Source organism: Hydractinia symbiolongicarpus, chromosome 2 (genome assembly GCF_029227915.1).
Source record: "Hydractinia symbiolongicarpus strain clone_291-10 chromosome 2, HSymV2.1, whole genome shotgun sequence".
NCBI lineage: Eukaryota > Metazoa > Cnidaria > Hydrozoa > Anthoathecata > Hydractiniidae > Hydractinia > Hydractinia symbiolongicarpus.
The window spans coordinates 36,148,559-36,169,222 of record NC_079876.1 but is presented as its reverse complement, the minus strand read 5'-3'; the positions used below and the strand labels follow the sequence as shown (position 1 = coordinate 36,169,222).

Genomic DNA, 20,664 nt, shown 5'->3' with positions numbered 1-20,664 from the left:
CGGATTTGAACCGGGGATCTCCTGTTTACTAGACAGGCGCTTTAACCGCTAAGCCACAGCGCCTGCCTGTTGGGAGATTTTGAAAATCTCAATATCACACGTCTGAAATGCCGTTAAGGCTACTAACACACCGGGACGTGATACACTGTCACTCGGAAATTTTGGAAATGAGTAGTAACGCATTGGTGGTTCAGTGGTAGAATTCTCGCCTGCCACGCGGGAGACCGGGGTTCGATTCCCCGCCAATGCATCGTGTTTTACCTACACCTGAAAATACCCTCCGTAAAAAAGAAAGGAAGGAAAATAAATAAAAAAACATAGCTGAAGAAAAGTGCTACGGCTGCTTGCATTCACCACCTCAAACCGCCCTGCTGGGCAGTGATAAAATGCCGAGACCCGGGATTGAACCAGGGACCTTCAGATCTTCAGTCTGACGCTCTCCCAACTGAGCTATCTCGGCCATGATCAATTCTATCACATGGCAAAAGTCTGTACGTTGTGATAGACACTTGACCAGATCAAAAAGAATGTTTGTAGATTCGCTGCGAGTAGGGTTCGAACCTACGCGGGAAGATCCCATTAGATTTCAAGTCTAACGCCTTAACCACTCGGCCATCGCAGCAGAAATTGCTGGGTAACCAGAATAATTCACCAGCTCACCACTCAGGTGCCGAAGAGGACAAAAAGCCAACTAGTAGGGGACACCCGGGTTTGAACCAGGGACCTCTCGATCTGCAGTCGAATGCTCTACCACTGAGCTATATCCCCAGCCAAGGACGGAATCCACGCACAGGGTATATAACATCAACGCGTGAGAGAGCAACTTAACTTAAAAAATGTACACTTCCCGCACCGGGAATCGAACCCGGGCCGCCTGGGTGAAAACCAGAAATCCTAACCACTAGACCATGCGGGACACATTCGCACCACTAAGTAATTTAGATGTCATGCTTTTTCTGACAATTTGAACTAGCTCTGTCTTTCTGTTCGTGTCAAAAACACCTTTTTGCGTCCGCTGCGAGTAGGATTCGAACCTACGCCGGAAGATCCCATTTGATTTCTAGTCAAACGCCTTAACCACTCGGCCATCGCAGCCTGACAAACCGCTGGCCATTGCCACAAGGCCGACCAGAAAGCACAACATTACTGCTAAAGGCACTGCCCGGATTTGAACCGGGGATCTCCTGTTTACTAGACGGGCGCTTTAACCGCTAAGCCACAGCGCCTGCCTGTTGGGAGATTTTGAAAATCTCAATATCACACGTCTGAAATGCCGTTAAGGCTACTAACACACCGGGACGTGATACACTGTCACTCGGAAATTTTGGAAATGAGTAGTAACGCATTGGTGGTTCAGTGGTAGAATTCTCGCCTGCCACGCGGGAGACCGGGGTTCGATTCCCCGCCAATGCATCGTGTTTTACCTACACCTGAAAATACCCTCCGTAAAAAAGAAAGGAAGGAAAATAAATAAAAAAACATAGCTGAAGAAAAGTGCTACGGCTGCTTGCATTCACCACCTCAAACCGCCCTGCTGGGCAGTGATAAAATGCCGAGACCCGGGATTGAACCAGGGACCTTCAGATCTTCAGTCTGACGCTCTCCCAACTGAGCTATCTCGGCCATGATCAATTCTATCACATGGCAAAGGTCTGTACGTTGTGATAGACACTTGACCAGATCAAAAAGAATGTTTGTAGATTCGCTGCGAGTAGGGTTCGAACCTACGCGGGAAGATCCCATTAGATTTCAAGTCTAACGCCTTAACCACTCGGCCATCGCAGCAGAAATTGCTGGGTAACCAGAATAATTCACCAGCTCACCACTCAGGTGCCGAAGAGGACAAAAAGCCAACTAGTAGGGGACACCCGGGTTTGAACCAGGGACCTCTCGATCTGCAGTCGAATGCTCTACCACTGAGCTATATCCCCAGCCAAGGACGGAATCCACGAACAGGGTATATAACATCAACGCGTGAGAGAGCAACTTAACTTAAAAAATGTACACTTCCCGCACCGGGAATCGAACCCGGGCCGCCTGGGTGAAAACCAGAAATCCTAACCACTAGACCATGCGGGACACATTCGCACCACTAAGTAATTTAGATGTCATGCTTTTTCTGACAATTTGAACTAGCTCTGTCTTTCTGTTCGTGTCAAAAACACCTTTTTGCGTCCGCTGCGAGTAGGATTCGAACCTACGCGGGAAGATCCCATTTGATTTCTAGTCAAACGCCTTAACCACTCGGCCATCGCAGCCTGACAAACCGCTGGCCATTGCCACAAGGCCGACCAGAAAGCACAACATTACTGCTAAAGGCACTGCCCGGATTTGAACCGGGGATCTCCTGTTTACTAGACAGGCGCTTTAACCGCTAAGCCACAGCGCCTGCCTGTTGGGAGATTTTGAAAATCTCAATATCACACGTCTGAAATGCCGTTAAGGCTACTAACACACCGGGACGTGATACACTGTCACTCGGAAATTTTGGAAATGAGTAGTAACGCATTGGTGGTTCAGTGGTAGAATTCTCGCCTGCCACGCGGGAGACCGGGGTTCGATTCCCCGCCAATGCATCGTGTTTTACCTACACCTGAAAGTACCCTCCGTAAAGAAGAAAGGAAGGAAAATAAATAAAAAAACATAGCTGAAGAAAAGTGCTACGGCTGCTTGCATTCACCACCTCAAACCGCCCTGCTGGGCAGTGATAAAATGCCGAGACCCGGTATTGAACCAGGGACCTTCAGATCTTCAGTCTGACGCTCTTCCAACTGAGCTATCTCGGCCATGATCAATTCTATCACATGGCAAAGGTCTGTACGTTGTGATAGACACTTGACCAGATCAAAAAGAATGTTTGTAGATTCGCTGCGAGTAGGGTTCGAACCTACGCGGGAAGATCCCATTAGATTTCAAGTCTAACGCCTTAACCACTCGGCCATCGCAGCAGAAATTGCTGGGTAACCAGAACAATTCACCAGCTCACCACTCAGGTGCCGAAGAGGACAAAAAGCCAACTAGTAGGGGACACCCGGGTTTGAACCAGGGACCTCTCGATCTGCAGTCGAAAGCTCTACCACTGAGCTATATCCCCAGCCAAGGACGGAATCCACGCACAGGGTATATAACATCAACGCATGAAAGAGCAACTTAACTTAAAAAATGTACACTTCCCGCACCGGGAATCGAACCCGGGCCGCCTGGGTGAAAACCAGAAATCCTAACCACTAGACCATGCGGGACACATTTGCACCACTAAGTAATTTAGATGTCATGCTTTTTCTGACAATTTGAACTAGCTCTGTCTTTCTGTTCGTGTCAAAAACACCTTTTTGCGTCCGCTGCGAGTAGGATTCGAACCTACGCGGGAAGATCCCATTTGATTTCTAGTCAAACGCCTTAACCACTCGGCCATCGCAGCCTGACAAACCGCTGGCCATTGCCACAAGGCCGACCAGAAAGCACAACATTACTGCTAAAGGCACTGCCCGGATTTGAACCGGGGATCTCCTGTTTACTAGACAGGCGCTTTAACCGCTAAGCCACAGCGCCTGCCTGTTGGGAGATTTTGAAAATCTCAATATCACACGTCTGAAATGCCGTTAAGGCTACTAACACACCGGGACGTGATACACTGTCACTCGGAAATTTTGGAAATGAGTAGTAACGCATTGGTGGTTCAGTGGTAGAATTCTCGCCTGCCACGCGGGAGACCGGAGTTCGATTCCCCGCCAATGCATCGTGTTTTACCTACACCTGAAAATACCCTCCGTAAAAAAGAAAGGAAGGAAAATAAATAAAAAAACATAGCTGAAGAAAAGTGCTACGGCTGCTTGCATTCACCACCTCAAACCGCCCTGCTGGGCAGTGATAAAATGCCGAGACCCGGGATTGAACCAGGGACCTTCAGATCTTCAGTCTGACGCTCTCCCAACAGAGCCATCTCGGCCATGATCAATTCTATCACATGGCAAAGGTCTGTACGTTGTGATAGACACTTGACCAGATCAAAAAGAATGTTTGTAGATTCGCTGCGAGTAGGGTTCGAACCTACGCGGGAAGATCCCATTAGATTTCAAGTCTAACGCCTTAACCACTCGGCCATCGCAGCAGAAATTGCTGGGTAACCAGAATAATTCACCAGCTCACCACTCAGGTGCCGAAGAGGACAAAAAGCCAACTAGTAGGGGACACCCGGGTTTGAACCAGAGACCTCTCGATCTGCAGTCGAATGCTCTACCACTGAGCTATATCCCCAGCCAAGGACGGAATCCACGCACAGGGTATATAACATCAACGCGTGAGAGAGCAACTTAACTTAAAAAATGTACACTTCCCACACCGGGAATCGAACCCGGGCCGCCTGGGTGAAAACCAGAAATCCTAACCACTAGACCATGCGGGACACATTCGCACCACTAAGTAATTTAGATGTCATGCTTTTTCTGACAATTTGAACTAGCTCTGTCTTTCTGTTCGTGTCAAAAACACCTTTTTGCGTCCGCTGCGAGTAGGATTCGAACCTACGCGGGAAGATCCCATTTGATTTCTAGTCAAACGCCTTAACCACTCGGCCATCGCAGCCTGACAAACCGCTGGCCATTGCCACAAGGCCGACCAGAAAGCACAACATTACTGCTAAAGGCACTGCCCGGATTTGAACCGGGGATCTCCTGTTTACTAGACAGGCGCTTTAACCGCTAAGCCACAGCGCCTGCCTGTTGGGAGATTTTGAAAATCTCAATATCACACGTCTGAAATGCCGTTAAGGCTACTAACACACCGGGACGTGATACACTGTCACTCGGAAATTTTGGAAATGAGTAGTAACGCATTGGTGGTTCAGTGGTAGAATTCTCGCCTGCCACGCGGGAGACCGGGGTTCGATTCCCCGCCAATGCATCGTGTTTTACCTACACCTGAAAGAAAGGAAGGAAAATAAATAAAAAAACATAGCTAAAGAAAAGTGCTACGGCTGCTTGCATTCACCACCTCAAACCGCCCTGCTGGGCAGTGATAAAATGCCGAGACCCGGGATTGAACCAGGGACCTTCAGATCTTCAGTCTGACGCTCTCCCAACTGAGCTATCTCGGCCATGATCAATTCTATCACATGGCAAAGGTCTGTACGTTGTGATAGACACTTGACCAGATCAAAAAGAATGTTTGTAGATTCGCTGCGAGTAGGGTTCGAACCTACGCGGGAAGATCCCATTAGATTTCAAGTCTAACGCCTTAACCACTCGGCCATCGCAGCAGAAATTGCTGGGTAACCAGAATAATTCACCAGCTCACCACTCAGGTGCCGAAAGGACAAAAAGCCAACTAGTAGGGGACACCCGGGTTTGAACCAGGGACCTCTTGATCTGCAGTCGAATGCTCTACCACTGAGCTATATCCCCAGCCAAGGACGGAATCCACGCACAGGGTATATAACATCAACGCGTGAGAGAGCAACTTAACTTAAAAAATGTACACTTCCCGCACCGGGAATCAAACCCGGGCCGCCTGGGTGAAAACCAGAAATCCTAACCACTAGACCATGCGGGACACATTCGCACCACTAAGTAATTTAGATGTCATGCTTTTTCTGACAATTTGAACTAGCTCTGTCTTTCTGTTCGTGTCAAAAACACCTTTTTGCGTCCGCTGCGAGTAGGATTCGAACCTACGCGGGAAGATCCCATTTGATTTCTAGTCAAACGCCTTAACCACTCGGCCATCGCAGCCTGACAAACCGCTGGCCATTGTCACAAGGCCGACCAGAAAGCACAACATTACTGCTAAAGGCACTGCCCGGATTTGAACCGGGGATCTCCTGTTTACTAGACAGGCGCTTTAACCGCTAAGCCACAGCGCCTGCCTGTTGAGAAATTTTGAAAATCTCAATATCACACGTCTGAAATGCCGTTAAGGCTACTAACACACCGGGACGTGATACACTGTCACTCGGAAATTTTGGAAATGAGTAGTAACGCATTGGTGGTTCAGTGGTAGAATTCTCGCCTGCCACGCGGGAGACCGGGGTTCGATTCCCCGCCAATGCATCGTGTTTTACCTACACCTGAAAATACCCTCCGTAAAAAAGAAAGGAAGGAAAATAAATAAAAAAACATAGCTGAAGAAAAGTGCTACGGCTGCTTGCATTCACCACCTCAAGCCGCCCTGCTGGGCAGTGATAAAATGCCGAGACCCGGGATTGAACAAGGGACCTTCAGATCTTCAGTCTGACGCTCTCCCAACTGAGCTATCTCGGCCATGATCAATTCTATCACATGGCAAAGGTCTGTACGTTGTGATAGACACTTGACCAGATCAAAAAGAATGTTTGTAGATTCGCTGCGAGTAGGGTTCGAACCTACGCGGGAAGATCCCATTAGATTTCAAGTCTAACGCCTTAACCACTCGGCCATCGCAGCAGAAATTGCTGGGTAACCAGAATAATTCACCAGCTCACCACTCAGGTGCCGAAGAGGACAAAACGCCAACTAGTAGGGGACACCCGGGTTTGAACCAGGGACCTCTCGATCTGCAGGCGAATGCTCTACCACTGAGCTATATCCCCAGCCAAGGACGGAATCCACGCACAGGGTATATAACATCAACGCGTGAGAGAGCAACTTAACTTAAAAAATGTACACTTCCCGCACCGGGAATCGAACCCGGGCCGCCTGGGTGAAAACCAGAAATCCTAACCACTAGACCATGCGGGACACATTCGCACCACTAAGTAATTTAGATGTCATGCTTTTTCTGACAATTTGAACTAGCTCTGTCTTTCTGTTCGTGTCAAAAACACCTTTTTGCGTCCGCTGCGAGTAGGATTCGAACCTACGCGGGAAGATCCCATTTGATTTCTAGTCAAACGCCTTAACCACTCGGCCATCGCAGCCTGACAAACCGCTGGCCATTGCCACAAGGCCGACCAGAAAGCACAACATTACTTCTAAAGGCACTGCCCGGATTTGAACCGGGGATCTCCTGTTTACTAGACAGGCGCTTTAACCGCTAAGCCACAGCGCCTGCCTGTTGGGAGATTTTGAAAATCTCAATATCACACGTCTGAAATGCCGTTAAGGCTACTAACACACCGGGACGTGATACACTGTCACTCGGAAATTTTGGAAATGAGTAGTAACGCATTGGTGGTTCAGTGGTAGAATTCTCGCCTGCCACGCGGGAGACCGGGGTTCGATTCCCCGCCAATGCATCGTGTTTTACCTACACCTGAAAATACCCTCCGTAAAAAAGAAAGGAAGGAAAATAAATAAAAAACATAGCTGAAGAAAAGTGCTACGGCTGCTTGCATTCACCACCTCAAACCGCCCTGCTGGGCAGTGATAAAATGCCGAGACCCGGGATTGAACCAGGGACCTTCAGATCTTCAGTCTGACGCTCTCCCAACTGAGCTATCTCGGCCATGATCAATTCTATCACATGGCAAAGGTCTGTACGTTGTGATAGACACTTGACCAGATCAAAAAGAATGTTTGTAGATTCGCTGCGAGTAGGGTTCGAACCTACGCGGGAAGATCCCATTAGATTTCAAGTCTAACGCCTTTACCACTCGGCCATCGCAGCAGAAATTGCTGGGTAACCAGAATAATTCACCAACTCACCACTCAGGTGCCGAAAAGGACAAAAAGCCAACTAGTAGGGGACACCCGGGTTTGAACCAGGGACCTCTCGATCTGCAGTCGAATGCTCTACCACTGAGCTATATCCCCAGCCAAGGACGGAATCCACGCACAGGGTATATAACATCAACGCGTGAGAGAGCAACTTAACTTAAAAAATGTACACTTCCCGCACCGGGAATCGAACCCGGGCCGCCTGGGTGAAAACCAGAAATCCTAACCACTAGACCATGCGGGACACATTTGCACCACTAAGTAATTTAGATGTCATGCTTTTTCTGACAATTTGAACTAGCTCTGTCTTTCTGTTCGTGTCAAAAACACCTTTTTGCGTCCGCTGCGAGTAGGATTCGAACCTACGCGGGAAGATCCCATTTGATTTCTAGTCAAACGCCTTAACCACTCGGCCATCGCAGCCTGACAAACCGCTGGCCATTGCCACAAGGCCGACCAGAAAGCACAACATTACTGCTAAAGGCACTGCCCGGATTTGAACCGGGGATCTCCTGTTTACTAGACAGGCGCTTTAACCGCTAAGCCACAGCGCCTGCCTGTTGGGAGATTTTGAAAATCTCAATATCACACGTCTGAAATGCCGTTAAGGCTACTAACACACCGGGACGTGATACACTGTCACTCGGAAATTTTGGAAATGAGTAGTAACGCATTGGTGGTTCAGTGGTAGAATTCTCGCCTGCCACGCGGGAGACCGGGGTTCGATTCCCCGCCAATGCATCGTGTTTTACCTACACCTGAAAATACCCTCCGTAAAAAAGAAAGGAAGGAAAATAAATAAAAAAAACATAGCTGAAGAAAAGTGCTACGGCTGCCTGCATTCACCACCTCAAACCGCCCTGCTGGGCAGTGATAAAATGCCGAGACCCGGGATTGAACCAGGGACCTTCAGATCTTCAGTCTGACGCTCTCCCAACTGAGCTATCTCGGCCATGATCAATTCTATCACATGGCAAATGTCTGTACGTTGTGATAGACACTTGACCAGATCAAAAAGAATGTTTGTAGATTCGCTGCGAGTAGGGTTTAAACTTACGCGGGAAGATCCCATTAGATTTCAAGTCTAACGCCTTAACCACTCGGCCATCGCAGCAGAAATTGCTGGGTAACCAGAATAATTCACCAGCTCACCACTCAGGTGCCGAAGAGGACAAAAAGCCAACTAGTAGGGGACACCCGGGTTTGAACCAGGGACCTCTCGATCTGCAGTCGAATGCTCTACCCCTGAGCTATATCCCCAGCCAAGGACGGAATCCACGCACAGGGTATATAACATCAACGCGTGAGAGAGCAACTTAACTTAAAAAATGTACACTTCCCGCACCAGGAATCGAACCCGGGCCGCCTGGGTGAAAACCAGAAATCCTAACCACTAGACCATGCGGGACACATTCGCACCACTAAGTAATTTAGATGTCATGCTTTTTCTGACAATTTGAACTAGCTCTGTCTTTCTGTTCGTGTCAAAAACACCTTTTTGCGTCCGCTGCGAGTAGGATTCGAACCTACGCGGGAAGATCCCATTTGATTTCTAGTCAAACGCCTTAACCACTCGGCCATCGCAGCCTGACAAACCGCTGGCCATTGCCACAAGGCCGACCAGAAAGCACAACATTACTGCTAAAGGCACTGCCCGGATTTGAACCGGGGATCTCCTGTTTACTAGACAGGCGCTTTAACCGCTAAGCCACAGCGCCTGCCTGTTGGGAGATTTTGAAAATCTCAATATCACACGTCTGAAATGCCGTTAAGGCTACTAACACACCGGGACGTGATACACTGTCACTCGGAAATTTTGGAAATGAGTAGTAACGCATTGGTGGTTCAGTGGTAGAATTCTCGCCTGCCACGCGGGAGACCGGGGTTCGATTCCCCGCCAATGCATCGTGTTTTACCTACACCTGAAAATACCCTCCGTAAAAAAGAAAGGAAGGAAAATAAATAAAAAAAACATAGCTGAAGAAAAGTGCTACGGCTGCTTGCATTCACCACCTCAAACCGCCCTGCTGGGCAGTGATAAAATGCCGAGACCCGGGATTGAACCAGGGACCTTCAGATCTTCAGTCTGACGCTCTCCCAACTGAGCTATCTCGGCCATGATCAATTCTATCACATGGCAAAGGTCTGTACGTTGTGATAGACACTTGACCAGATCAAAAAGAATGTTTGTAGATTCGCTGCGAGTAGGGTTCGAACCTACGCGGGAAGATCCCATTAGATTTCAAGTCTAACGCCTTAACCACTCGGCCATCGCAGCAGAAATTGCTGGGTAACCAGAATAATTCACCAGCTCACCACTCAGGTGCCGAAGAGGACAAAAAGCCAACTAGTAGGGGACACCCGGGTTTGAACCAGGGACCTCTCGATCTGCAGTCGAATGCTCTACCACTGAGCTATATCCCCAGCCAAGGACGGAATCCACGCACAGGGTATATAACATCAACGCGTGAGAGAGCAACTTAACTTAAAAAATGTACACTTCCCGCACCGGGAATCGAACCCGGGCCGCCTGGGTGAAAACCAGAAATCCTAACCACTAGACCATGCGGGACACATTCGCACCACTAAGTAATTTAGATGTCATGCTTTTTCTGACAATTTGAACTAGCTCTGTCTTTCTGTTCGTGTCAAAAACACCTTTTTGCGTCCGCTGCGAGTAGGATTCGAACCTACGCGGGAAGATCCCATTTGATTTCTAGTCAAACGCCTTAACCACTCGGCCATCGCAGCCTGACAAACCGCTGGCCATTGCCACAAGGCCGACCAGAAAGCACAACATTACTGCTAAAGGCACTGCCCGGATTTGAACCGGGGATCTCCTATTTACTAGACAGGCGCTTTAACCGCTAAGCCACAGCGCCTGCCTGTTGGGAGATTTTGAAAATCTCAATATCACACGTCTGAAATGCCGTTAAGGCTACTAACACACCGGGACGTGATACACTGTCACTCGGAAATTTTGGAAATGAGTAGTAACGCATTGGTGGTTCAGTGGTAGAATTCTCGCCTGCCACGCGGGAGACCGGGGTTCGATTCCCCGCCAATGCATCGTGTTTTACCTACACCTGGAAATACCCTCCGTAAAAAAGAAAGGAAGGAAAATAAATAAAAAACATAGCTTAAGAAAAGTGCTACGGCTGCTTGCATTCACCACCTCAAACCGCCCTGCTGGGCAGTGATAAAATGCCGAGACCCGGGATTGAACCAGGGACCTTCAGATCTTCAGTCTGACGCTCTCCCAACTGAGCTATCTCGGCCATGATCAATTCTATCACATGGCAAAGGTCTGTACGTTGTGATAGACACTTGACCAGATCAAAAAGAATGTTTGTAGATTCGCTGCGAGTAGGGTTCGAACCTACGCGGGAAGATCCCATTAGATTTCAAGTCTAACGCCTTAACCACTCGGCCATCGCAGCAGAAATTGCTGGGTAACCAGAATAATTCACCAGCTCACCACTCAGGTGCCGAAGAGGACAAAAAGCCAACTAGTAGGGGACACCCGGGTTTGAACCAGGGACCTCTCGATCTGCAGTCGAATGCTCTACCACTGAGCTATATCCCCAGCCAAGGACGGAATCCACGCACAGGGTATATAACATCAACGCGTGAGAGAGCAACTTAACTTAAAAAATGTACACTTCCCGCACCGGGAATCGAACCCGGGCCGCCTGGGTGAAAACCAGAAATCCTAACCACTAGACCATGCGGGACACATTCGCACCACTAAGTAATTTAGATGTCATGCTTTTTCTGACAATTTGAACTAGCTCTGTCTTTCTGTTCGTGTCAAAAACACCTTTTTGCGTCCGCTGCGAGTAGGATTCGAACCTACGCGGGAAGATCCCATTTGATTTCTAGTCAAACGCCTTAACCACTCGGCCATCGCAGCCTGACAAACCGCTGGCCATTGCCACAAGGCCGACCAGAAAGCACAACATTACTGCTAAAGGCACTGCCCGGATTTGAACCGGGGATCTCCTGTTTACTAGACAGGCGCTTTAACCGCTAAGCCACAGCGCCTGCCTGTTGGGAGATTTTGAAAATCTCAATATCACACGTCTGAAATGCCGTTAAGGCTACTAACACACCGGGACGTGATACACTGTCACTCGGAAATTTTGGAAATGAGTAGTAACGCATTGGTGGTTCAGTGGTAGAATTCTCGCCTGCCACGCGGGAGACCGGGGTTCGATTCCCCGCCAATGCATCGTGTTTTACCTACACCTGAAAATACCCTCCGTAAAAAAGAAAGGAAGGAAAATAAATAAAAAAACATAGCTGAAGAAAAGTGCTACGGCTGCTTGCATTCACCACCTCAAACCGCCCTGCTGGGCAGTGATAAAATGCCGAGACCCGGGATTGAACCAGGGACCTTCAGATCTTCAGTCTGACGCTCTCCCAACTGAGCTATCTCGGCCATGATCAATTCTATCACATGGCAAAGGTCTGTACGTTGTGATAGACACTTGACCAGATCAAAAAGAATGTTTGTAGATTCGCTGCGAGTAGGGTTCGAACCTACGCGGGAAGATCCCATTAGATTTCAAGTCTAACGCCTTAACCACTCGGCCATCGCAGCAGAAATTGCTGGGTAACCAGAATAATTCACCAGCTCACCACTCAGGTGCCGAAGAGGACAAAAAGCCAACTAGTAGGGGACACCCGGGTTTGAACCAGGGACCTCTCGATCTGCAGTCGAATGCTCTACCACTGAGCTATATCCCCAGCCAAAGACGGAATCCACGCACAGGGTATATAACATCAACGCGTGAGAGAGCAACTTAACTTAAAACATGTACACTTCCCGCACCGGGAATCGAACCCGGGCCGCCTGGGTGAAAACCAGAAATCCTAACCACTAGACCATGCGGGACACATTCGCACCACTAAGTAATTTAGATGTCATGCTTTTTCTGACAATTTGAACTAGCTCTGTCTTTCTGTTCGTGTCAAAAACACCTTTTTGCGTCCGCTGCGAGTAGGATTCGAACCTACGCGGGAAGATCCCATTTGATTTCTAGTCAAACGCCTTAACCACTCGGCCATCGCAGCCTGACAAACCGCTGGCCATTGCCACAAGGCCGACCAGAAAGCACAACATTACTGCTAAAGGCACTGCCCGGATTTGAACCGGGGATCTCCTGTTTACTAGACAGGCGCTTTAACCGCTAAGCCACAGCGCCTGCCTGTTGGGAGATTTTGAAAATCTCAATATCACACGTCTGAAATGCCGTTAAGGCTACTAACACACCGGGACGTGATACACTGTCACTCGGAAATTTTGGAAATGAGTAGTAACGCATTGGTGGTTCAGTGGTAGAATTCTCGCCTGCCACGCGGGAGACCGGGGTTCGATTCCCCGCCAATGCATCGTGTTTTACCTACACCTGAAAATACCCTCCGTAAAAAAGAAAGGAAGGGAAATAAATAAGAAAACATAGCTGAAGAAAAGTGCCACGGCTGCTTGCATTCACCACCTCAAACCGCCCTGCTGGGCAGTGATAAAATGCCGAGACCCGGGATTGAACCAGGGACCTTCAGATCTTCAGTCTGACGCTCTCCCAACTGAGCTATCTCGGCCATGATCAATTCTATCACATGGCAAAGGTCTGTACGTTGTGATAGACACTTGACCAGATCAAAAAGAATGTTTGTAGGTTCGCTGCGAGTAGGGTTCGAACCTACGCGGGAAGATCCCATTAGATTTCAAGTCTAACGCCTTAACCACTCGGCCATCGCAGCAGAAATTGCTGGGTAACCAGAATAATTCACCAGCTCACCACTCAGGTGCCGAAGAGGACAAAAAGCCAACTAGTAGAGGACACCCGGGTTTGAACCAGGGACCTCTCGATCTGCAGTCGAATGCTCTACCACTGAGCTATATCCCCAGCCAAGGACGGAACCCACGCACAGGGTATATAACATCAACGCGTGAGAGAGCAACTTAACTTAAAAAATGTACACTTCCCGCACCGGGAATCGAACCCGGGCCGCCTGGGTGAAAACCAGAAATCCTAACCACTAGACCATGCGGGACACATTCGCACCACTAAGTAATTTAGATGTCATGCTTTTTCTTACAATTTGAACTAGCTCTGTCTTTCTGTTCGTGTCAAAAACACCTTTTTGCGTCCGCTGCGAGTAGGATTCGAACCTACGCGGGAAGATCCCATTTGATTTCTAGTCAAACGCCTTAACCACTCGGCCATCGCAGCCTGACAAACCGCTGGTCATTGCCACAAGGCCGACCAGAAAGCACAACATTACTGCTAAAGGCACTGCCCGGATTTGAACCGGGGATCTCCTGTTTACTAGACAGGCGCTTTAACCGCTAAGCCACAGCGCCTGCCTGTTGGGAGATTTTGAAAATCTCAATATCACACGTCTGAAATGCCGTTAAGGCTACTAACACACCGGGACGTGATACACTGTCACTCGGAAATTTTGGAAATGAGTAGTAACGCATTGGTGGTTCAGTGGTAGAATTCTCGCCTGCCACGCGGGAGACCGGCGTTCGATTCCCCGCCAATGCATCGTGTTTTACCTACACCTGAAAATACCCTCCGTAAAAAAGAAAGGAAGGAAAATAAATAAAAAAACATAGCTGAAGAAAAGTGCTACGGCTGCTTGCATTCACCACCTCAAACCGCCCTGCTGGGCAGTGATAAAATGCCGAGACCCGGGATTGAACCAGGGACCTTCAGATCTTCAGTCTGACGCTCTCCCAACTGAGCTATCTCGGCCATGATCAATTCTATCACATGGCAAAGGTCTGTACGTTGTGATAGACACTTGACCAGATCAAAAAGAATGTTTGTAGATTCGCTGCGAGTAGGGTTCGAACCTACGCGGGAAGATCCCATTAGATTTCAAGTCTAACGCCTTAACCACTCGGCCATCGCAGCAGAAATTGCTGGGTAACCAGAATAATTCACCAGCTCACCACTCAGGTGCCGAAGAGGACAAAAAGCCAACTAGTAGGGGACACCCGGGTTTGAACCAGGGACCTCTCGATCTGCAGTCGAATGCTCTACCACTGAGCTATATCCCCAGCCAAGGACGGAATCCACGCACAGGGTATATAACATCAACGCGTGAGAGAGCAACTTAACTTAAAAAATGTACACCTCCCGCACCGGGAATCGAACCCGGGCCGCCTGGGTGAAAACCAGAAATCCTAACCACTAGACCATGCGGGACACATTCGCACCACTAAGTAATTTAGATGTCATGCTTTTTCTGACAATTTGAACTAGCTCTGTCTTTCTGTTCGTGTCAAAAACACCTTTTTGCGTCCGCTGCGAGTAGGATTCGAACCTACGCCGGAAGATCCCATTTGATTTCTAGTCAAACGCCTTAATCACTCGGCCATCGCAGCCTGACAAACCGCTGGCCATTGCCACAAGGCCGACCAGAAAGCACAACATTACTGCTAAAGGCACTGCCCGGATTTGAACCGGGGATCTCCTGTTTACTAGACAGGCGCTTTAACCGCTAAGCCACAGCGCCTGCCTGTTGGGAGATTTTGAAAATCTCAATATCACACGTCTGAAATGCCGTTAAGGCTACTAACACACCGGGACGTGATACACTGTCACTCGGAAATTTTGGAAATGAGTAGTAACGCATTGGTGGTTCAGTGGTAGAATTCTCGCCTGCCACGCGGGAGACCGGGGTTCGATTCCCCGCCAATGCATCGTGTTTTACGTACAACTGAAAATACCCTCCGTAAAAAAGAAAGGAAGGAAAATAAATAAAAAAACATAGCTGAAGAAAAGTGCTACGGCTGCTTGCATTCACCACCTCAAACCGCCCTGCTGGGCAGTGATAAAATGCCGAGACCCGGGATTGAACCAGGGACCTTCAGATCTTCAGTCTGACGCTCTCCCAACTGAGCTATCTCGTCCATGATCAATTCTATCACATGGCAAAGGTCTGTACGTTGTGATAGACACTTGACCAGATCAAAAAGAATGTTTGTAGATTCGCTGCGAGTAGGGTTCGAACCTACGCGGGAAGATCCCATTAGATTTCAAGTCTAACGCCTTAACCACTCGGCCATCGCAGCAGAAATTGCTGGGTAACCAGAATAATTCACCAGCTCACCACTCAGGTGCCGAAAGGACAAAAAGCCAACTAGTAGGGGACACCCGGGTTTGAACCAGGGACCTCTCGATCTGCAGTCGAATGCTCTACCACTGAGCTATATCCCCAGCCAAGGACGGAATCCACGCACAGGGTATATAACATCAACGCGTGAGAGAGCAACTTAACTTAAAAAATGTACACTTCCCGCACCGGGAATCGAACCCGGGCCGCCTGGGTGAAAACCAGAAATCCTAACCACTAGACCATGCGGGACACATTCGCACCACTAAGTAATTTAGATGTCATGCTTTTTCTGACAATTTGAACTAGCTCTGTCTTTCTGTTCGTGTCAAAAACACCTTTTTGCGTCCGCTGCGAGTAGGATTCGAACCTACGCGGGAAGATCCCATTTGATTTCTAGTCAAACGCCTTAACCACTCGGCCATCGCAGCCTGACAAACCGCTGGCCATTGCCACAAGGCCGACCAGAAAGCACAACATTACTGCTAAAGGCACTGCCCGGATTTGAACCGGGGATCTCCTGTTTACTAGACAGGCGCTTTAACCGCTAAGCCACAGCGCCTGCCTGTTGGGAGATTTTGAAAATCTCAATATCACACGTCTGAAATGCCGTTAAGGCTACTAACACACCGGGACGTGATACACTGTCACTCGGAAATTTTGGAAATGAGTAGTAACGCATTGGTGGTTCAGTGGTAGAATTCTCGCTTGCCACGCGGGAGACCGGGGTTCGATTCCCCGCCAATGCATCGTGTTTTACCTACACCTGAAAATACCCTCCGTAAAAAAGAAAGGAAGGAAAATAAATAAAAAAACATAGCTGAAGAAAAGTGCTACGGCTGCTTGCATTCACCACCTCAAACCGCCCTGCTGGGCAGTGATAAAATGCCAAGACCCAGGATTGAACCAGGGATCTTCAGATCTTCAGTCTGACGCTCTCCCAACTGAGCTATCTCGGCCATGATCAATTCTATCACATGGCAAAGGTCTGTACGTTGTGATAGACACTTGACCAGATCAAAAAGAATGTTTGTAGATTCGCTGCGAGTAGGGTTCGAACCTACGCGGGAAGATCCCATTAGATTTCAAGTCTAACGCCTTAACCACTCGGTCATCGCAGCAGAAATTGCTGGGTAACCAGAATAATTCACCAGCTCACCACTCAGGTGCCGAAGAGGACAAAAAGCCAACTAGTAGGGGACACCCGGGTTTGAACCAGGGACCTCTCGATCTGCAGTCGAATGCTCTACCACTGAGCTATATCCCCAGCCAAGGACGGAATCCACGCACAGGGTATATAACATCAACGCGTGAGAGAGCAACTTAACTTAAAAAATGTACACTTCCCGCACCGGGAATCGAATCCGGGCCGCCTGGGTGAAAACCAGAAATCCTAACCACTAGACCATGCGGGACACATTCGCACCACTAAGTAATTTAGATGTCATGCTTTTTCTGACAATTTGAACTAGCTCTGTCTTTCTGTTCGTGTCAAAAACACCTTTTTGCGTCCGCTGCGAGTAGGATTCGAACCTACGCGGGAAGATCCCATTTGATTTCTAGTCAAACGCCTTAACCACTCGGCCATCGCAGCCTGACAAACCGCTGGCCATTGCCACAAGGCCGACCAGAAAGCACAACATTACTGCTAAAGGCACTGCCCGGATTTGAACTGGGGATCTCCTGTTTACTAGACAGGCGCTTTAACCGCTAAGCCATAGCGCCTGCCTGTTGGGAGATTTTGAAAATCTCAATATCACACGTCTGAAATGCCGTTAAGGCTACTAACACACCGGGACGTGATACACTGTCACTCGGAAATTTTGGAAATGAGTAGTAACGCATTGGTGGTTCAGTGGTAGAATTCTCGCCTGCCACGCGGGAGACCGGGGTTCGATTCCCCGCCAATGCATCGTGTTTTACCTACACCTGAAAGTACCCTCCGTAAAGAAGAAAGGAAGGAAAATAAATAAAAAAACATAGCTGAAGAAAAGTGCTACGGCTGCTTGCATTCACCACCTCAAACCGCCCTGCTGGGCAGTGATAAAATGCCGAGACCCGGGATTGAACCAGGGACCTTCAGATCTTCAGTCTGACGCTCTTCCAACTGAGCTATCTCGGCCATGATCAATTCTATCACATGGCAAAGGTCTGTACGTTGTGATAGACACTTGACCAGATCAAAAAGAATGTTTGTAGATTCGCTGCGAGTAGGGTTCGAACCTACGCGGGAAGATCCCATTAGATTTCAAGTCTAACGCCTTAACCACTCGGCCATCGCAGCAGAAATTGCTGGGTAACCAGAACAATTCACCAGCTCACCACTCAGGTGCCGAAGAGGACAAAAAGCCAACTAGTAGGGGACACCCGGGTTTGAACCAGGGACCTCTCGATCTGCAGTCGAAAGCTCTACCACTGAGCTATATCCCCAGCCAAGGACGGAATCCACGCACAGGGTATATAACATCAACGCGTGAAAGAGCAACTTAACTTAAAAAATGTACACTTCCCGCACCGGGAATCGAACCCGGGCCGCCTGGGTGAAAACCAGAAATCCTAACCACTAGACCATTCGGGACACATTCGCACCACTAAGTAATTTAGATGTCATGCTTTTTCTGACAATTTGAACTAGCTCTGTCTGTCTGTTCGTGTCAAAAACACCTTTTTGCGTCCGCTGCGAGTAGGATTCGAACCTACGCGGGAAGATCCCATTTGATTTCTAGTCAAACGCCTTAACCACTCGGCCATCGCAGCCTGAGAAACCGCTGGCCATTGCCACAAGGCCGACCAGAAAGCACAACATTACTGCTAAAGGCACTGCCCGGATTTGAACCGGGGATCTCCTGTTTACTAGACAGGCGCTTTAACCGCTAAGCCACAGCGCCTGCCTGTTGGGAGATTTTGAAAATCTCAATATCACACGTCTGAAATGCCGTTAAGGCTACTAACACACCGGGACGTGATACACTGTCACTCGGAAATTTTGGAAATGAGTAGTAACGCATTGGTGGTTCAGTGGTAGAATTCTCGCCTGCCACGCGGGAGACCGGAGTTCGATTCCCCGCCAATGCATCGTGTTTTACCTACACCTGAAAATACCCTCCGTAAAAAAGAAAGGAAGGAAAATAAATAAAAAAACATAGCTGAAGAAAAGTGCTACGGCTGCTTGCATTCACCACCTCAAACCGCCCTGCTGGGCAGTGATAAAATGCCGAGACCCGGGATTGAACCAGAGACCTTCAGATCTTCAGTCTGACGCTCTCCCAACAGAGCCATCTCGGCCATGATCAATTCTATCACATGGCAAAGGTCTGTACGTTGTGATAGACACTTGACCAGATCAAAAAGAATGTTTGTAGATTCGCTGCGAGTAGGGTTCGAACCTACGCGGGAAGATCCCATTAGATTTCAAGTCTAACGCCTTAACCACTCGGCCATCGCAGCAGAAATTGCTGGGTAACCAGAATAATTCACCAGCTCACCACTCAGGTGCCGAAGAGGACAAAAAGCCAACTAGTAGGGGACACCCGGGTTTGAACCAGAGACCTCTCGATCTGCAGTCGAATGCTCTACCACTGAGCTATATCCCCAGCCAAGGACGGAATCCACGCACAGGGTATATAACATCAACGCGTGAGAGAGCAACTTAACTTAAAAAATGTACACTTCCCGCACCGGGAATCGAACCCGGGCCGCCTGGGTGAAAACCAGAAATCCTAACCACTAGACCATGCGGGACACATTCGCACCACTAAGTAATTTAGATGTCATGCTTTTTCTGACAATTTGAACTAGCTCTGTCTTTCTGTTCGTGTCAAAAACACCTTTTTGCGTCCGCTGCGAGTAGGATTCGAACCTACGCGGGAAGATCCCATTTGATTTCTAGTCAAACGCCTTAACCACTCGGCCATCGCAGCCTGACAAACCGCTGGCCATTGCCACAAGGCCGACCAGAAAGCACAACATTACTGCTAAAGGAACTGCCCGGATTTGAACCGGGGATCTCCTGTTTACTAGACAGGCGCTTTAACCGCTAAGCCACAGCGCCTGCCTGTTGGGAGATTTTGAAAATCTCAATATCACACGTCTGAAATGCCGTTAAGGCTACTAACACACCGGGACGTGATACACTGTCACTCGGAAATTTTGGAAATGAGTAGTAACGCATTGGTGGTTCAGTGGTAGAATTCTCGCCTGCCACGCGGGAGACCGGGGTTCGATTCCCCGCCAATGCATCGTGTTTTACCTACACCTGAAAGAAAGGAAGGAAAATAAATAAAAAAACATAGCTAAAGAAAAGTGCTACGGCTGCTTGCATTCACCACCTCAAACCGCCCTGCTGGGCAGTGATAAAATGCCGAGACCCGGGATTGAACCAGGGACCTTCAGATCTTCAGTCTGACGCTCTCCCAACTGAGCTATCTCGGCCATGATCAATTCTATCACATGGCAAAGGTCTGTACGTTGTGATAGACACTTGACCAGATCAAAAAGAATGTTTGTAGATTCGCTGCGAGTAGGGTTCGAACCTACGCGGGAAGATCCCATTAGATTTCAAGTCTAACGCCTTAACCACTCGGCCATCGCAGCAGAAATTGCTGGGTAACCAGAATAATTCACCAGCTCACCACTCAGGTGCCGAAGAGGACAAAAAGCCAACTAGTAGGGGACACCCGGGTTTGAACCAGGGACCTCTCGATCTGCAGTCGAATGCTCTACCACTGAGCTATATCCCCAGCCAAGGACGGAATCCACGCACAGGGTATATAACATCAACGCGTGAGAGAGCAACTTAACTTAAAAAATGTACACTTCCCGCACCGGGAATCGAACCCGGGCCGCCTGGGTGAAAACCAGAAATCCTAACCACTAGACCATGCGGGACACATTCGCACCA

At 48.7% G+C, this 20,664-nt stretch overlaps 39 non-coding genes across 39 annotated transcripts; 14 read left to right on the top strand and 25 right to left on the bottom strand.

The window, feature by feature from the left end:
* Positions 1–179: 179 nt before the first annotated feature.
* Trnag-gcc (transfer RNA glycine (anticodon GCC)) lies at positions 180–250 on the top strand. Its single transcript has one exon. It is a non-coding gene; the product is annotated as a tRNA-Gly (tRNA).
* A 137-nt stretch (positions 251–387) lies between these two features.
* Trnaf-gaa (transfer RNA phenylalanine (anticodon GAA)) lies at positions 388–460 on the bottom strand. Its single transcript has one exon. It is a non-coding gene; the product is annotated as a tRNA-Phe (tRNA).
* Positions 461–540: 80 nt separating this feature from the next.
* Positions 541–622, bottom strand: Trnas-uga (transfer RNA serine (anticodon UGA)). Its single transcript has one exon. It is a non-coding gene; the product is annotated as a tRNA-Ser (tRNA).
* A 391-nt stretch (positions 623–1,013) lies between these two features.
* On the bottom strand, positions 1,014–1,095 carry Trnas-aga (transfer RNA serine (anticodon AGA)). The gene has a single exon. It is a non-coding gene; the product is annotated as a tRNA-Ser (tRNA).
* Positions 1,096–1,342: 247 nt separating this feature from the next.
* Trnag-gcc (transfer RNA glycine (anticodon GCC)) lies at positions 1,343–1,413 on the top strand. The gene has a single exon. It is a non-coding gene; the product is annotated as a tRNA-Gly (tRNA).
* Positions 1,414–1,550: 137 nt separating this feature from the next.
* Trnaf-gaa (transfer RNA phenylalanine (anticodon GAA)) lies at positions 1,551–1,623 on the bottom strand. The gene has a single exon. It is a non-coding gene; the product is annotated as a tRNA-Phe (tRNA).
* An 80-nt stretch (positions 1,624–1,703) lies between these two features.
* Trnas-uga (transfer RNA serine (anticodon UGA)) lies at positions 1,704–1,785 on the bottom strand. Its single transcript has one exon. It is a non-coding gene; the product is annotated as a tRNA-Ser (tRNA).
* A 720-nt stretch (positions 1,786–2,505) lies between these two features.
* Trnag-gcc (transfer RNA glycine (anticodon GCC)) lies at positions 2,506–2,576 on the top strand. Its single transcript has one exon. It is a non-coding gene; the product is annotated as a tRNA-Gly (tRNA).
* A 290-nt stretch (positions 2,577–2,866) lies between these two features.
* Trnas-uga (transfer RNA serine (anticodon UGA)) lies at positions 2,867–2,948 on the bottom strand. Its single transcript has one exon. It is a non-coding gene; the product is annotated as a tRNA-Ser (tRNA).
* A 1,081-nt stretch (positions 2,949–4,029) lies between these two features.
* Positions 4,030–4,111, bottom strand: Trnas-uga (transfer RNA serine (anticodon UGA)). Its single transcript has one exon. It is a non-coding gene; the product is annotated as a tRNA-Ser (tRNA).
* A 720-nt stretch (positions 4,112–4,831) lies between these two features.
* On the top strand, positions 4,832–4,902 carry Trnag-gcc (transfer RNA glycine (anticodon GCC)). The gene has a single exon. It is a non-coding gene; the product is annotated as a tRNA-Gly (tRNA).
* A 120-nt stretch (positions 4,903–5,022) lies between these two features.
* On the bottom strand, positions 5,023–5,095 carry Trnaf-gaa (transfer RNA phenylalanine (anticodon GAA)). Its single transcript has one exon. It is a non-coding gene; the product is annotated as a tRNA-Phe (tRNA).
* An 80-nt stretch (positions 5,096–5,175) lies between these two features.
* Positions 5,176–5,257, bottom strand: Trnas-uga (transfer RNA serine (anticodon UGA)). The gene has a single exon. It is a non-coding gene; the product is annotated as a tRNA-Ser (tRNA).
* Positions 5,258–5,976: 719 nt separating this feature from the next.
* Trnag-gcc (transfer RNA glycine (anticodon GCC)) lies at positions 5,977–6,047 on the top strand. Its single transcript has one exon. It is a non-coding gene; the product is annotated as a tRNA-Gly (tRNA).
* Positions 6,048–6,337: 290 nt separating this feature from the next.
* Positions 6,338–6,419, bottom strand: Trnas-uga (transfer RNA serine (anticodon UGA)). Its single transcript has one exon. It is a non-coding gene; the product is annotated as a tRNA-Ser (tRNA).
* Positions 6,420–7,139: 720 nt separating this feature from the next.
* Trnag-gcc (transfer RNA glycine (anticodon GCC)) lies at positions 7,140–7,210 on the top strand. Its single transcript has one exon. It is a non-coding gene; the product is annotated as a tRNA-Gly (tRNA).
* A 136-nt stretch (positions 7,211–7,346) lies between these two features.
* Trnaf-gaa (transfer RNA phenylalanine (anticodon GAA)) lies at positions 7,347–7,419 on the bottom strand. Its single transcript has one exon. It is a non-coding gene; the product is annotated as a tRNA-Phe (tRNA).
* An 80-nt stretch (positions 7,420–7,499) lies between these two features.
* On the bottom strand, positions 7,500–7,581 carry Trnas-uga (transfer RNA serine (anticodon UGA)). Its single transcript has one exon. It is a non-coding gene; the product is annotated as a tRNA-Ser (tRNA).
* Positions 7,582–8,301: 720 nt separating this feature from the next.
* Positions 8,302–8,372, top strand: Trnag-gcc (transfer RNA glycine (anticodon GCC)). The gene has a single exon. It is a non-coding gene; the product is annotated as a tRNA-Gly (tRNA).
* A 138-nt stretch (positions 8,373–8,510) lies between these two features.
* Positions 8,511–8,583, bottom strand: Trnaf-gaa (transfer RNA phenylalanine (anticodon GAA)). The gene has a single exon. It is a non-coding gene; the product is annotated as a tRNA-Phe (tRNA).
* An 882-nt stretch (positions 8,584–9,465) lies between these two features.
* Trnag-gcc (transfer RNA glycine (anticodon GCC)) lies at positions 9,466–9,536 on the top strand. The gene has a single exon. It is a non-coding gene; the product is annotated as a tRNA-Gly (tRNA).
* A 138-nt stretch (positions 9,537–9,674) lies between these two features.
* On the bottom strand, positions 9,675–9,747 carry Trnaf-gaa (transfer RNA phenylalanine (anticodon GAA)). Its single transcript has one exon. It is a non-coding gene; the product is annotated as a tRNA-Phe (tRNA).
* An 80-nt stretch (positions 9,748–9,827) lies between these two features.
* Positions 9,828–9,909, bottom strand: Trnas-uga (transfer RNA serine (anticodon UGA)). Its single transcript has one exon. It is a non-coding gene; the product is annotated as a tRNA-Ser (tRNA).
* A 720-nt stretch (positions 9,910–10,629) lies between these two features.
* Trnag-gcc (transfer RNA glycine (anticodon GCC)) lies at positions 10,630–10,700 on the top strand. Its single transcript has one exon. It is a non-coding gene; the product is annotated as a tRNA-Gly (tRNA).
* Positions 10,701–10,836: 136 nt separating this feature from the next.
* On the bottom strand, positions 10,837–10,909 carry Trnaf-gaa (transfer RNA phenylalanine (anticodon GAA)). Its single transcript has one exon. It is a non-coding gene; the product is annotated as a tRNA-Phe (tRNA).
* Positions 10,910–10,989: 80 nt separating this feature from the next.
* On the bottom strand, positions 10,990–11,071 carry Trnas-uga (transfer RNA serine (anticodon UGA)). Its single transcript has one exon. It is a non-coding gene; the product is annotated as a tRNA-Ser (tRNA).
* Positions 11,072–11,791: 720 nt separating this feature from the next.
* Positions 11,792–11,862, top strand: Trnag-gcc (transfer RNA glycine (anticodon GCC)). Its single transcript has one exon. It is a non-coding gene; the product is annotated as a tRNA-Gly (tRNA).
* Positions 11,863–11,999: 137 nt separating this feature from the next.
* On the bottom strand, positions 12,000–12,072 carry Trnaf-gaa (transfer RNA phenylalanine (anticodon GAA)). Its single transcript has one exon. It is a non-coding gene; the product is annotated as a tRNA-Phe (tRNA).
* Positions 12,073–12,152: 80 nt separating this feature from the next.
* On the bottom strand, positions 12,153–12,234 carry Trnas-uga (transfer RNA serine (anticodon UGA)). Its single transcript has one exon. It is a non-coding gene; the product is annotated as a tRNA-Ser (tRNA).
* Positions 12,235–12,954: 720 nt separating this feature from the next.
* Positions 12,955–13,025, top strand: Trnag-gcc (transfer RNA glycine (anticodon GCC)). The gene has a single exon. It is a non-coding gene; the product is annotated as a tRNA-Gly (tRNA).
* A 137-nt stretch (positions 13,026–13,162) lies between these two features.
* Positions 13,163–13,235, bottom strand: Trnaf-gaa (transfer RNA phenylalanine (anticodon GAA)). The gene has a single exon. It is a non-coding gene; the product is annotated as a tRNA-Phe (tRNA).
* Positions 13,236–13,315: 80 nt separating this feature from the next.
* Trnas-uga (transfer RNA serine (anticodon UGA)) lies at positions 13,316–13,397 on the bottom strand. Its single transcript has one exon. It is a non-coding gene; the product is annotated as a tRNA-Ser (tRNA).
* A 1,081-nt stretch (positions 13,398–14,478) lies between these two features.
* Positions 14,479–14,560, bottom strand: Trnas-uga (transfer RNA serine (anticodon UGA)). The gene has a single exon. It is a non-coding gene; the product is annotated as a tRNA-Ser (tRNA).
* A 720-nt stretch (positions 14,561–15,280) lies between these two features.
* Positions 15,281–15,351, top strand: Trnag-gcc (transfer RNA glycine (anticodon GCC)). Its single transcript has one exon. It is a non-coding gene; the product is annotated as a tRNA-Gly (tRNA).
* Positions 15,352–15,641: 290 nt separating this feature from the next.
* Positions 15,642–15,723, bottom strand: Trnas-uga (transfer RNA serine (anticodon UGA)). Its single transcript has one exon. It is a non-coding gene; the product is annotated as a tRNA-Ser (tRNA).
* A 1,882-nt stretch (positions 15,724–17,605) lies between these two features.
* Trnag-gcc (transfer RNA glycine (anticodon GCC)) lies at positions 17,606–17,676 on the top strand. Its single transcript has one exon. It is a non-coding gene; the product is annotated as a tRNA-Gly (tRNA).
* Positions 17,677–17,813: 137 nt separating this feature from the next.
* Trnaf-gaa (transfer RNA phenylalanine (anticodon GAA)) lies at positions 17,814–17,886 on the bottom strand. The gene has a single exon. It is a non-coding gene; the product is annotated as a tRNA-Phe (tRNA).
* An 80-nt stretch (positions 17,887–17,966) lies between these two features.
* On the bottom strand, positions 17,967–18,048 carry Trnas-uga (transfer RNA serine (anticodon UGA)). The gene has a single exon. It is a non-coding gene; the product is annotated as a tRNA-Ser (tRNA).
* Positions 18,049–19,931: 1,883 nt separating this feature from the next.
* Positions 19,932–20,002, top strand: Trnag-gcc (transfer RNA glycine (anticodon GCC)). The gene has a single exon. It is a non-coding gene; the product is annotated as a tRNA-Gly (tRNA).
* The last annotated feature ends 662 nt before the right edge of the window (positions 20,003–20,664 follow it).